Raw genomic sequence first — 13089 nt, 5'->3', positions numbered from 1 at the left:
TAATGAAAATTTCACTAGTTTGGAAAGTTTCGCTAATGTCAGAGTTAGATGTTCTAAAGTCGAAGAATAATTAATTCAGTGCGCAAGCGAACAGGTTTAGTATTAATGAAATAGAAGTAGCTAATACGTGATGCAACTTTATTGAAATTTTAACATTCATTTTGGATATTTACATATTCTTGAAACGCGTCGTCGTGAAAATGTCTCTTCGAATTTGCTGGAATTTGAAGGTGACATTACATAAGTAAATTTCTGTGCACTGAAGTGCATAATGCAGATAGTTTTTCGAAAAACGTATTTTCAAAACGCGTGCCAAGAATATCTCAAGTTTTCTTGAAAATTTTCATATTTATTCTGCGTGTTACAATCCAGTCATCCTCCTTCCGTGAATGTATCAGGTGTTTCAGAATGAATTTTCTTCTTATTAATAATACATAATCGTAAAATATTCTACATGTAACAGTTAGTTTGAAAAATATCTCCTTAGGGAATAGAAAGGGGTTGATTTAAGATCACGGTAGTGTATCATCTATTACAAGAACCAGGATTAATGAACGTTGTAATGGTTATTACTCAGCAAGGTTTAATAGTGATTGAATACCCATTGCAGTGAAACTTGCATCAGAAATTCTATTAGTTTGATGGGAGTACCGTAGAGAATTGGAACACCATGCGAACGTGTCACAAACGTTGACAGTAAATCAAGTACACGTTAAAACTCAATTGATGAAAATTTCAATATTCCATCCCTTTGTTGGAAGAACATTTCATTCTTTTTAATCACACTGGTGGAATTTCTGAAAATTATCTCTAATCTGTTCGAAATTAATACTTCTCTATTTTCCTTTATGTATCAAAAAGTTCCTTAATTTAAAGGAATTTTCATAGAATATCCATTAATTTCTCTATTTGCTTCAATTTACTACATTTCTCTGCAATTTGGGTACATTTGCAGGTGCGTGACTGCGGAATTGTGGTCACGGTGTAGGAAATTGGTTACAGAATGGATTAATATACTATTATGTAATATTAACCACGAAATAATATACATATATAGATATTTCGAAATTATGGTAGAATATTGTGTTATATTTCAAAGCACAGGAATAGATGTGATTATCCCATTAGGTTTCCAATTTTGTTATAAATAATTTTGTTTAGAGGCTAACTAAATAAAGGGAACGATTCTTCGATCAAAGACAAAATATTTCCTCGATAATTAAATTATTATTCTGAACAATAGGTCAATTTATCTCCATTGAAAGGTCGAATGAAATTATTTGGTATTCGACAGAACGCATTGAAATATCGAAACATGCAACTGGTAGTGCAAAAATAAATGTCAAATGCCATGAACATTCCTCACGCATACGTCTACGCAATCCATATTTTCATGAAATCAAACAAATGCATTGCATGCATTGTGGCAACAGGCGTTGCGAACATTGATTTCCGATACACGATACTCGATACACGTTTTACACTAGTATCTTCACGATCTTTTTTCTCTCACTCTGTTTCCATCATTTTTACTTTCTGCTTCGGTTTCGACATTTTTTACCTCTTTTTGCTTATCCTTTCTCTGCATACCGTATAATACGAAGCTTTCCAATAAGGCTTTTAGGATTTTTTTTAAAATAAAATCCACTTCGATATAGATAATTTCTAATTCGTTTACGATATCAAGAAAAAGGAACTTCGAATAGAAAAATAGTTTCCAGGGAAATCTGATAACCTTAGCGGAGAATATTTTTGCTACTTCGCGTCTGTTGCTTCTTTGAATGTCAGATTTCCATCGGGGCTGAAGCGCAGGAAAAAAAGACACCGAAGTGCTCCTTCCGGTCAACGAACTCGAAGATTGAACAGATTTTCGATAACCAGGCTATCGGAAATTTGTGGTCAAATATTCTACAGGCACTGAAATGTACTGTCTCTCATAATTATCAATATAATGGCCTGTTCGAAGGGGCATGTAACGTTTCAGTTTCTTTTGTACGAGGAAGTACAAAAATAGTCAATTATTTTCGTCTCAGCTAATATTATTTTCATAAACTCTTCATCCGTTCAATCGAAGATAATGACTGCTTGACGTCAACGAAATTCTTTGTTAGGTACATTGCAATTGAGAAAGTACTGATATCGTATTTTTGCGTTAACAGCTTCGTTACCTAAATTTAATTTTTTTTCTATCAAATTGAGAAATTGGAGAAATAAAATTACTCATCATTTAAGTAACCTAAGGAGCATACGAAAACATTTACAATTGAGAGAAGCAAGGAAGATGTACACGTGAACATACAAGTGCGAAACTAATTATAGCGGTTCATTTCCATAATTAGAACGAACAGCGGAGTAAATATTGCACAAGGGATGATACAGTGCTAATGCTTATTGATTGACGTAGTAATCTAGTTCGAAATGCAAGGATTTAACATCCATTTAACAGAACAATGATTTCCTTTTTATTAATTTTTTTATTGAATTTGCCTTCGATAAATCTGATCGATTTATGACATAGAACACGAGGCTATACCTATTTCACTGTATCACCTCGAGTGTTAAAAGCCTATGGAAAATATATCACGACTTCGAGCGTTGAGTAATCAGAATGAAATCTGAACGATTGGAATCATTTATTTCACCGATCAAGTGGCCATCAGCACACGCTCAATTTATATCACTTATCTTTTTTCTCAGGTAGAAATTCAACCCTCTTGGCAGGAATCCATTGGAATCCATCAATGTTCGATCAACCTGACCATTCAGTACCCTTCACCGAAGAAGATTGACCGTACAGGAAACGTAATCTCTCTCATCCAATTCGGTAAGTGGTCATTCTCTCCCTTGCGACAAATTATTTCCTTGATCCACGTATCTTCCAGTTTAAGATACGAATAAGAATACGAACGGGTATATCCTCTTTAAAACGAAATCGTATCACATTTGAAATGTTGAAATCCATCTTAAAATTGATTTCGAGATACGATGATACATCCTGAAGTAAATAAAGCGCGGTTTTTCGGTGATCCGATGAAATCAACGAGATGCTCGAGGGAAGATCTGAAAATCGCTCTGACGAGTCAAAGTCGAGTACGTGGAAATGTCGGTCGAAGGGATTACGTCTCCGTTCCAAGGGTAGAGGAACCCTTTTCGTATTCATGTTGCTCGCTAACCATCCTCGGAAACCTCTCACCTCGGCACGTTCGTGTGCCCTAGAAATTTATTCTAAATCCTGGCTATTTCATCCCCCTGACCCTCTTTGTACAACACTGTTGTTGCAAAAATTGTGTGGAAAAGCAGAAAACGTGTGTACGATTACGCGATGGTTCCTGTTAGATAATAAACACACATTCGGTGACCTAGAAAATTCAATTCTTCTCGCAGAGATATTTTGTTTTTTTTCTTTCTATTTAGTTTTCCAATATACATATAGAAGTTTCGTATTTTTTATTTTTTTATTTTAAGGAAGGCTGAAATATAAATAAGGAAAATTTAACAAACGAATATGAACAAAGCCCCTTACTTTAAGGACCTAAGCGACGATGGCACATTTCCTTAAACAGATTCACGTAGTAGTTGTGGCATCTACAGGGCTTTCCGTATGCAAATTTTTCGAAACTACGTGCCAACCTAAGTTTACGATCTATGTTTATCTTCTTGTTCTCCAGACTCCATATCTGTCTTCGGAGTGTCCTCAAGTTGCCAACAGTGATCATGATTTCTCGTTGAATTTAATACTTGTACATCGGGAAAGATTTGATCGTTAACCATTGATTTATTAATTGCTGGCGAGGGTTCGCTTGAAATCCCAATTCGATGAAACGTGTAGCTCAGAGTTCGTTAGAAATTTAATTCAATTTAAGTTTCGTTCGGGTCAATCTGGTATCGCTGAATGAACAATGCACCATTGTGTAGCTCTGATCTAATCTTAAGATCAATTTATGTGTGACTGACGGGGTCGGCTTTCTGTTCAGAAATCAAGTTAATCAAGTGCTCGTAAACAAAAGTCGATCATGCGTCGCTTGAAATCTGAATTTCATTTAACGATTTCCACTTGATGAGTGAGAAATAGTAAATTAAAATTAACGGCACATTCAGCATTTTGACAATTTTACCATCCAATTTGGAAGGAAGCGTACCGTGATAAGTATACGCGTTGCCCTTAATTGAATGTTGTTAACGTTAACAGTAGATTAAATCGGTAAGGGCCAGGTAGAAGGCAACAGGGCGGAAATTTAACGAGCTTTATCCGTAGAAATATCAAAAGGCAGTCGGATCTTCTCTACCAGACGTGAAATTCAACTTTTAATCTCTCGGCTACCATCTAATCGTAATGTATGTATCAAGATCAATGAACCGGATCGAAAGGAATCCTCGGACAGGAAGATTGTTCAGATCCCTCGTCCGATTGTCGACCAGTTTATCCAACTTCGCGAATCGTCCTTAGGGATTCGATATTTGAAAACTTCGCTCTCAGAGCAACCAGATATATTATACAGAGGAAAAGTTTTAACTTATCAAAATCAAGGAACGAAAGAAAGAATGGAAAGAAACGAAATGACTTCATCGCACGAAGGTTAAAACAGAGGAATTCAATTAAATTATATTAAGCGATGATAGAATTTCTTTGGACTATATTCGATGACTATATTCTGTTTAGAATTCGGTTCTTTCCAAAATGTTGACTCTGCCTTGAGGGTTTGCTTGGAAGGGAATATAAATTTATACTCGATCGTTTTATCGCGTTCCATCTTTCCCTGCCTTTGAGGCAAACGACGAAGCAATTTAAACAAGTTAAAATAAATTGAAACCCCGTTGATAGTTTGAGCTCGTTGTGTTTCTAAAGAAATTTTCTATTTGAAAAATAAATCCTTCCCAGGTGATCGACAGATAGTATCACCTCGAGAAAGTTGTTTCAAAATTCTGTAAAAACATTTCGTAATTTGCATTCCTTATGGTAGAATAATATCATCTTTCTGAAATTGATAAAATAGTTTAGGCAACAAGAGTAATATTAATTTCCATATTAATTTGAATTTTAATTAGCATATATTTTTCAATTCATTTTTAAGTGTCCATCCATTATATCTAAAATTCTCGCTAATTCTCTTTTCGTATTCAATCCGAGACAATGATAATGCAAATAGAAAGATGTAAATAACGTCCCGGTGTTGTTGAAAAGTGAACGCCACATAATTTTCGTGGATTCTTGGAGCTCAGTTTTCCAGATTTCGTCGTCGCAACGGAATCTCATTAAAAAGGCTGAAAGTTATTCGTCTCCTGAGTATAACGCGTTATAAATTTGAAACTTTCGTTTCCATAAATCTTTTGCAGGTGTTATTACTGCACTGTGATTATACGGTTCCTACGGTATACAAATCTTCATATTTTTCCAGAATACTTATAGAACTAAACGAAAGTTAATTATATTTATTTTTCAAAATTATTACAAAGTAGATAAAATTTTGCGCGAGAAATGTAACACGTATTGTCAGAGTAAACGTTTGAAACTATTGCTGCCTCACAGCAAATCGTTCGTGTTCCATTATTCCTGTGGGCTTACGTTTCCCAAGGAAATTACGCTTGAAAACAACGTGAATCGAGTAAAATGAAATATGAGAAGAGCAGTGTATTATTTTAACAGAAGTTTCAGTTACGTCCAACAAATCGCGTAGAAATACCTTTAGAATTAATTATTCAATCATGAGCTTTTAATTTTAACAGTCAAGTACATTTCTAATAAGTGGTCTCAATTTTTGAATAACATATTTTTCACGCTTCGTTTTTACTCGTACCTTATAAAAAAAAAAAAAAAAAAAAAAACGAGTACGAGCTCGATAACGCTGGGATAAAATATTTTTCATAGTTTGTTTGCGATGCGTATTTGCCTTCGAAAAAAGGAAAAAAAAACAGGAAAGTGAATTACTTTTCAAAAGCAGTAATTAAAAAATATATACCAATATAGGTGATTTAATTAGGATGAGATGAAATATTAACGAGTTGTTTCGAAAAAAACGCGTTCAACAAATAACAATTTTCAATTAGAGGTAACATTATTCGAACGAATAATCCTATTTCAAGTTGTAAGCCCTTTAGATCGGATGACTGGAGCCCTTAATAGCGAAAGGTTGAAAATCGGTACGCTTTTCAACGAGGAAAAATATATTGAAACGAATCGACAAAAGTTGATCCTTTCCCGTATAACAAAAGCGTTGCGAATGGCACGATGTGATTGCGTATTTAATAACAAACATCATATAAGCTTGTTCAGAGAACTGAAACGAATACAATGTGTCCCTTGTACAATATAACCAGGGAACACGAATGATTTGTCGATACCTAAAGCCGTTCTGGTTATTGAAAATCGGTCAAGTGCGATCCACGATTCCTCGTAGTCTATCGTGATCCGATGCCTTTAGGATGGCTGAACGTGATCCTAACTACATCAGATTTTACCTCCGGCTTAGTCTGAAATTTATACGCCGGTTGCTTCGAAGATATTTAACAAACGATTCTCCTATCGTTTCGCGGAATTCCGAGTCAGAAAATTGCATTTACCTGCAGTTCTATCAATGGATTGCGTTTAATATTCCCGTCTCGATACAAGCGGATAATTTAAGATCTCTAAGAGGATAAGGATAAAAAATGGTCAATTTTTAGATTGAACAGTCGTTTTTTCATATAATCATCAGTCTACATTTTGAAAAAAGTAATACAAAAGATATTGCAAGCAAAGTTAGCTCAAAGATTTCCTTTAATTCTAGTATCAGTTTAAATGGTGATTGGTAGCTAAGATTTCTCCAAGAGAAACCCGAGATAGTAAAAGGAGGAAAAGTTTCAAGGGGTGCATCTGGTACTCTGAATGGTGGAGCGAAACTTGCAGTATCTGCTTCATTCACGGATAGTATAACACGTAAACGATGTACCCTAACAATTTCACCAAATACACATTATCCTACTTCCGGTTCCCTCACTCTTTTCTCGGCTGCCACTTTCGTTCCACCAGTTCTAAAGCTCGATATTGGCTGAATCTCATTTTAAAGATCTCTCACAAGTCCGGAAGGTATGAAATCCCTGTGGTCTGTCCTGTGCTTCCAATTCCCCTTTAGCCACTCTCCTTCCGATTTCTCGCTATTCAGGAAACTTCTTCGTTCCTCGATACTTTTGCTGAAATATGTTAATTCTCCCCTTTCTCTTCTTTTACCTGTGAAAAGTTGGACAATTCAACCGGTTAAATTGTTCGCATGTTTTACAAAGTTCGTGCAACGACGAGATTGCGTAATTAAGTGAATAATAATTTTCTTCATAATTCTTAAGCACCGTTGACCTCTATACCAGTCTCCCTATTAATCGTTTCAATTTATAATTAATACCTGGTATTAGAGTACGATTATATGTAACGCCACGTATCATGGTCCCAGATACGTGACCAAGGAACCACGTCCAAAGCTTCGTCCAAAGTTTCTTCCGTGCATTGATTCCATCCCTTCGGAAAGGGTAACACGTACCCGCGCTCAATTAAATGTATTTCAACATCCCCAATTGAGGAGATTTAATTCGAAAATTATTATTACGATTTCGAAACCAAATACGTATCGTCTACTCGTCAATCTAATTCTGCTGGTGATATAATGAAATCGTATACTAGGATCGTATTGCGGGGTAAAACGATCGAATCCGCCTCGTCAATCCGTCATAAATATCAAGCCGGGGAACGAGCCTTTTTTTTTTTATTTCGCACCTTGCCAGATCGATATCCTCTCTTCCGGGTCGATCCATCGAAATCCTCCCTTAATACAACACTCGTACGCGGTTAACATTGTCCCCGGATGGAGGACGATAAAACATCTCTCTGACTCGTTGGTCCGCACCTATGGTTAGTGTGAACGCACCTATAAACGCACAGGCAGGCGGGCAGGTAGAGGCCAGGCTTGCCAGGAGCGTAGGTGAGCTGAAATAGATCGATGGACGTGGTGCGCACGCAAGTACCTCCGGTTGTAACCCCTGCAGGGGGTAGGGAGACTACCCCGTGCTCCTGGGTAGGGTTGTACATGATAGAGCGAGAGGGGTAGCGAGATGAACGAAGCGAGGGTCGAAAGAGACAGAGAGAAAACCGGAAGAGGGAAAAGTAAAAAAGTAGTGTTAGGAGTAGCGTCGAGGGTGGAGGGAAGTCGTTCGTCGCTTCGAAAGGAAGTCGAAGGAATGATAAATCGAAAGAGGTTGACGTTAAGGATGCTTGACGATAGGTGTAAAAACAAAAGCTCGTTACTCGGAGGAGGGAAAATCATGAAATTTCAGGGGGGGAAAAACGCACCAGGTTAGGGGTTGATACGCGTCAGGATCGAGAGAGAGAGAGAGAGATGGTTAACCGGCGTTCGAACACGCTGGAGTGGGAGGAGCATAGGGGAAGAGGGATGCTTCGATAAGAGCGAGCGAGAGGGAAAAGGGACCAACCGAGTTTACCGAGTGGTGGGGGAACAACAGGGTGGGATGGAAAGAGAAGGAGAAAGGAAGACAGAGAAAGACGGGCACGCGACGGCATCTCACCTGTTTGCGAACCCGCCAGTCTAGTTTACGCGCCCGGTCATCCGCCGGCTCTACAAGTGGCTATTTCATCGCGATCGTTCAGACGCGCTCATTTCTTCGTGCACGATTTTTTTTTTTTTTATTCTCTCGTTATCTCGTGCATCAAAGTCGATCTTATCTGGTACTATCGGAAGACGACTGGATTTGTCTGACTGCGTGAAAATTCCAGTGGGTCAAGTCGGGAGTCCTCCCATCGGACAGCCGACGGAAACGGTGAGTACCAAGGGTCAGCGTACCTTTTATTCGCCTTCCACCGGAGGGTGTTGTGATTTTTGGAATATCCGGATTGTTCATGATCCACATGTTTGTTTACCTAAAAATGACACTTATAGAAACCGTATTTTATCGATTAATTGGCACACCACGTGAGCAATTAGCAACCCTTGAATGGTGGAGCCAGGATAATTTGTGATTCAGACGTAAGGAACTCGTATAAATGTGTTACAATTTGAATAAAATCTAGCACTTAAATGGAATAGAATTTTCATATTTTATTCCACTTTATCGTAATTTAAGATATCAGAAGTGTGTCGTACAAAACGATTACTGATTTCCACGCTCGTTTCATAGGAGATTATTATCCTTACGTGCTTTAAACTTGAAAGCCTGTCTTTAATACGCTTTACGAGCGGCGTTTACGATCCTTTCTGTTTACGTCTTGATAATGTTACATTTTCCCTCGCTTTCTGTACAATTTTCCCTCGCCGTTTACATATTTTCATCGAGGAGAAAGGTGGAGCGAGGCGAAATAAACCGATGGACTTATAGTGAGGTACGTTTTGAAATACGGATGAAAAAAGGGGTAATCAGGCAAAAAGGTGGCGAAGGTAATCGCGTGCGTGGATTTTTCGAAGAGAAAATTTCAACGGACAAAGCCTGGATTTCGAAGGTCGGAGGTCGTAATTTTAGAGCTCGTACGTTCGGTTTTAAATAAACTGGACCCGGTTCGATAGGTTTTTGTATGTTGCTACGAATATTTCATCCCGCGTCCTTGTTTTCTATGCACTGACGTAAACCGTTCCAGTGTCATTGAAAAATACACTCGACTAACGAGAGTACAAACGAATGCTCGCGAATGAAGTTCAGTATTTTTTCTTTTAGACGATCTTTCGTTAAACTCGTGCGTTCAGCTACGAAGCTGAAAGAAACAATGCGAGAGGATTAACTCTGCAGGGTTTGAAGGACGATTCATCAAAGTTTCAAAGATAAACAGAAGCGGATATTAATAGATGTGGAACGACGCGAAAAAGAGAGCTTCGACGATGAATTATTGTTGAACGAAGCGAATAAATTTAAGTGTCGGGCTTTGATTCATCGCAAGCCGAACAACTCCTTCGAGACTTTCGCGTCGTTCTAACTTCTTCCCCGAGGAATGTCGATTTGTTACGGATCTTTACGCTCGTACCTTTCTTCAGGAACAATATTTATTCTCCGAGCAATACAGCGATTCATTTCCAATCGACTTATCTAAGATCGAGAAACGAGCCTCTGGGTAATACTTGTAATTGGACTGCGTTTCTTCTTTATTATCAAATTCCGTGGAAAATTGAAATTACCTTCCTCTTCAGGGTAAATGTAGAACGATATCCTGCTTTTAGAATCGTGTGTGGGATTAGACTACGCTCTGTCATTCGCGTCGCCGAGTAAACGAAAATGCTAATTGAAGGCTTTTCGGTTATCTCGTAATTATTTCGAGGTTTGCCCGAGAAATGTTCTGGCCGAGTGTAATTTCCATGGGACCACTGTGAAACAACAACAGTGATTTAACCTTAATTTATTTGTTCGTTCGTTTGACCCTTCCAACGGTCGTTTAAATACCAACTTTAATTAAAGTATCATCCGCGATTAAGAAAAATTTCCGCCAAAGATACTCGAGCTATCTTAATCCTGAAATTTCTTTCGAACATTCAAAGATAGTCGATAATTATACGGAAGAATTCTTTTCCTTTATAAATTTGAATTAATGTTAATAAGGAACGCTGTTTTGTAATTGATACGTATTACTGATAAACAGCAACAATAGTTAGCACCAATTAACTACGCTTACATCGGTATTATTCATCGTTAATTCAGTCAGACGTTAATACGTTATTATTCATTTTTAATGACTCCGGCATGACATGAAAATAGGAAATGGATGATTTCGAACATTTTATTGTTCCAAAGTCGGAGCGGAGGATCAACCAGCTGCTGCCAATGTGGAATACTATAAAGAGTACGAACGAAAATGTGGGAAAGGGGTATGAGTGATAAAAGAAAGCTTCTTTCGATAAAAATCGCCGTGAACGGGCCGGTTGCTGCCGATTTGTCCGAGTAACCGCAGCCACCGCTTAATATTGAAACCACGGCGCCGTACGCTTTCCCAATACTCGCCTCGTCTACTATCGAAATCGATGCAAATGAACCGTTTATTGGGAAAAATATGCCGAACAATAGGAAGGACGTAGGGTAAATGACGTAAAAACCGGATAGCATGTAACCAACGGGAGCCTGGGTTTTGTTTCTTCAAGAAAAATGAGTTATTATACGACACATTTCTGTTCTCGATCGTTTGGAAATCAATATCATACGGGGTTCGTTATAGAAGGTTTATGGATAATTAAGCGTTTCCAATTGATGTAGGCGATTTTTCTTCCGTCTTTCAATGACTTTTCGCTATATTTTCTTTTACAATTTTCTATTTTATTACCCGCAATGACAGTTTTCCGAAACGTCATTCGTTAAAGAGATCGATCAAGTGGTTTATTCGCAACGAGATCGCGTTAACGTCAATACCTGACATAAAATGTCGTTAGAGGACCAGCCGCGGTGTGAAGCAATTACGGGGAATTATTTATCGTGTCGTCGGTGTGCAGAAGTGCGAAGAAAAAAAGGACGAATACTTACGTGGCTTTGGACACCGATCGATCGGTAGGTTTCGTGGCGTTGCTCGACTTTTGCTTCCGATGCCGTCGTAATCTCTCGTTGACCTCACTGGAACGATTTCACTGAAAGAATGGAGGAAAGCTATTGCTTAATGTTCCAAGACTTTCGAGCACCGTTCTCTCTGGTTGCCCCACGCAAATCTCATTCGCAATGTCTTAGAAACGTCGCGAATATTTCTATCCCTTTTAAGAAAATAATTTTCCTCGTGAGTGAGAAATGGCTCGAAATTTTCCGCCAGAAACGTAGACTATTTGAATTTTAACTTTCTTTCATTTTTATCATCGAGCTTCGAAATTACATTTCCAAAACTTATCATTCTTACACTTTATTAAACATTGAAGAATCACAAAAGTTAATAATTTCAAATTGTTATCACTCTATACAAAACGTAGAAGACATTTGTTAAATTTGAAAAATACTAAGCCGCAAACAGCGAATAGTTTTCCAGGACCATTCGTTCTGAAATCCGACAAGGAATACATTACCCAAAGTCCCTTCCGTCAGCCTGTGCGGAAGGAAATATCTGAAAGAGGACAAATACGAAAGTGTCACCTTATATTTCTTTTCCACAAGGAAGCACTTTAATGCCTGTAACATTATTTTCATAAACGTATAATATTTGAACGATAGAAGTAATTAAATTTATAAAACAGTAAAGTGCATTATCGTTGAAGCGTGCGTCGAGTTCAGTTATCAGCAATTTATCTGTTAGTAAGATTATGGGGTTATTTTTATTACTGGTAGGAACACGCGTTACGAGCTCGTCGACGTTGGAAAATTAGTTTTAGCATACCGGATGCCGATGTCCGATGCATACCTCGTTGCCGGTCTGCGAATAAACGTTTTCCATTTGCCACCGCTTGAAAAATTCCTTTTTCCTGTTCTACGTTTGTTCCGTGTCATGGCATGTTATCGTGGCGAAAGGGAACCGGCCAGGATATCACTGCCAGCCGAGCCAGTGGAACGAGTCAACGCTTGATCAGACGTGTCTTGTGCAAACGCCGAAGAAAATGGCAAATTAAAATCGCTTCGTTTTATCTGCTTTTGTCCCTTTGCTGTCTTCCTTTTGCACCGTGAACGGGAAAATGATTTTAAAATGAGATTGAATATTGGGAGCTTTTAAACCGTATTGTTTTTCTATTTTAAGAGAAATGGTTGTTGTGTCTGATCAATCGTGCTCTTTTCTACTGTTTCTGCTACGTTTCATACATTTAGCATCTCCATTGTATTAATTATCGTACTTTATATTTATCTGAAGTTTCCTATTGAATCATCGCATTAATTGTTAAAATGTCACTCAAGTATCAACTCGATAGAATTCGCTGGTCGAGGGTTAATTAGGATGAGGGTATTTAGAACACCCTCGTCTGCAAAGTTTTACTTTTCTTTGGCTCGTGAGAAACTTCGTACGAGTTTTCGAACTACTAATGACGTTAAGTTGGGTGTTAAATAGCCGATTTTAGAAGAGGTTAATATGAAATAATCCAGTAGTGTTCTTCTTCCGTCGTTCGAATTTGTTTCCCGTTACAAACAATTCCAAGGAGAGAAGTACAGCGTTTCGTCCTTTATGTGTCGAAT

At 38.0% G+C, this 13089-nt stretch overlaps 1 protein-coding gene across 8 annotated transcripts in view; it reads left to right on the top strand.

The window, feature by feature from the left end:
• unc-13-4A (BAI1 associated protein 3) overlaps positions 1-13089 on the top strand; it is a 64007-nt gene that overhangs the window by 4662 nt on the left and 46256 nt on the right. For 6 of the 8 annotated variants that reach the window (XM_034319572.2, XM_034319563.2, XM_034319511.2 and 3 more), the window contains exon 3: positions 2698-2824. The gene's annotated coding sequence lies outside the window, so the exon portion shown is untranslated. Of the gene's footprint in view, positions 1-2697; positions 2825-8470; positions 8800-13089 lie in introns of those variants that run through there. The other 2 variants (XM_034319554.2, XM_034319535.2) reach the window with 2 other exon arrangements.

This window comes from Osmia lignaria, chromosome 9, assembly GCF_051020975.1.
Source record: "Osmia lignaria lignaria isolate PbOS001 chromosome 9, iyOsmLign1, whole genome shotgun sequence".
Lineage (NCBI taxonomy): Eukaryota > Metazoa > Arthropoda > Insecta > Hymenoptera > Megachilidae > Osmia > Osmia lignaria.
This window is presented reverse-complemented; position numbering and strand designations above follow the sequence as displayed.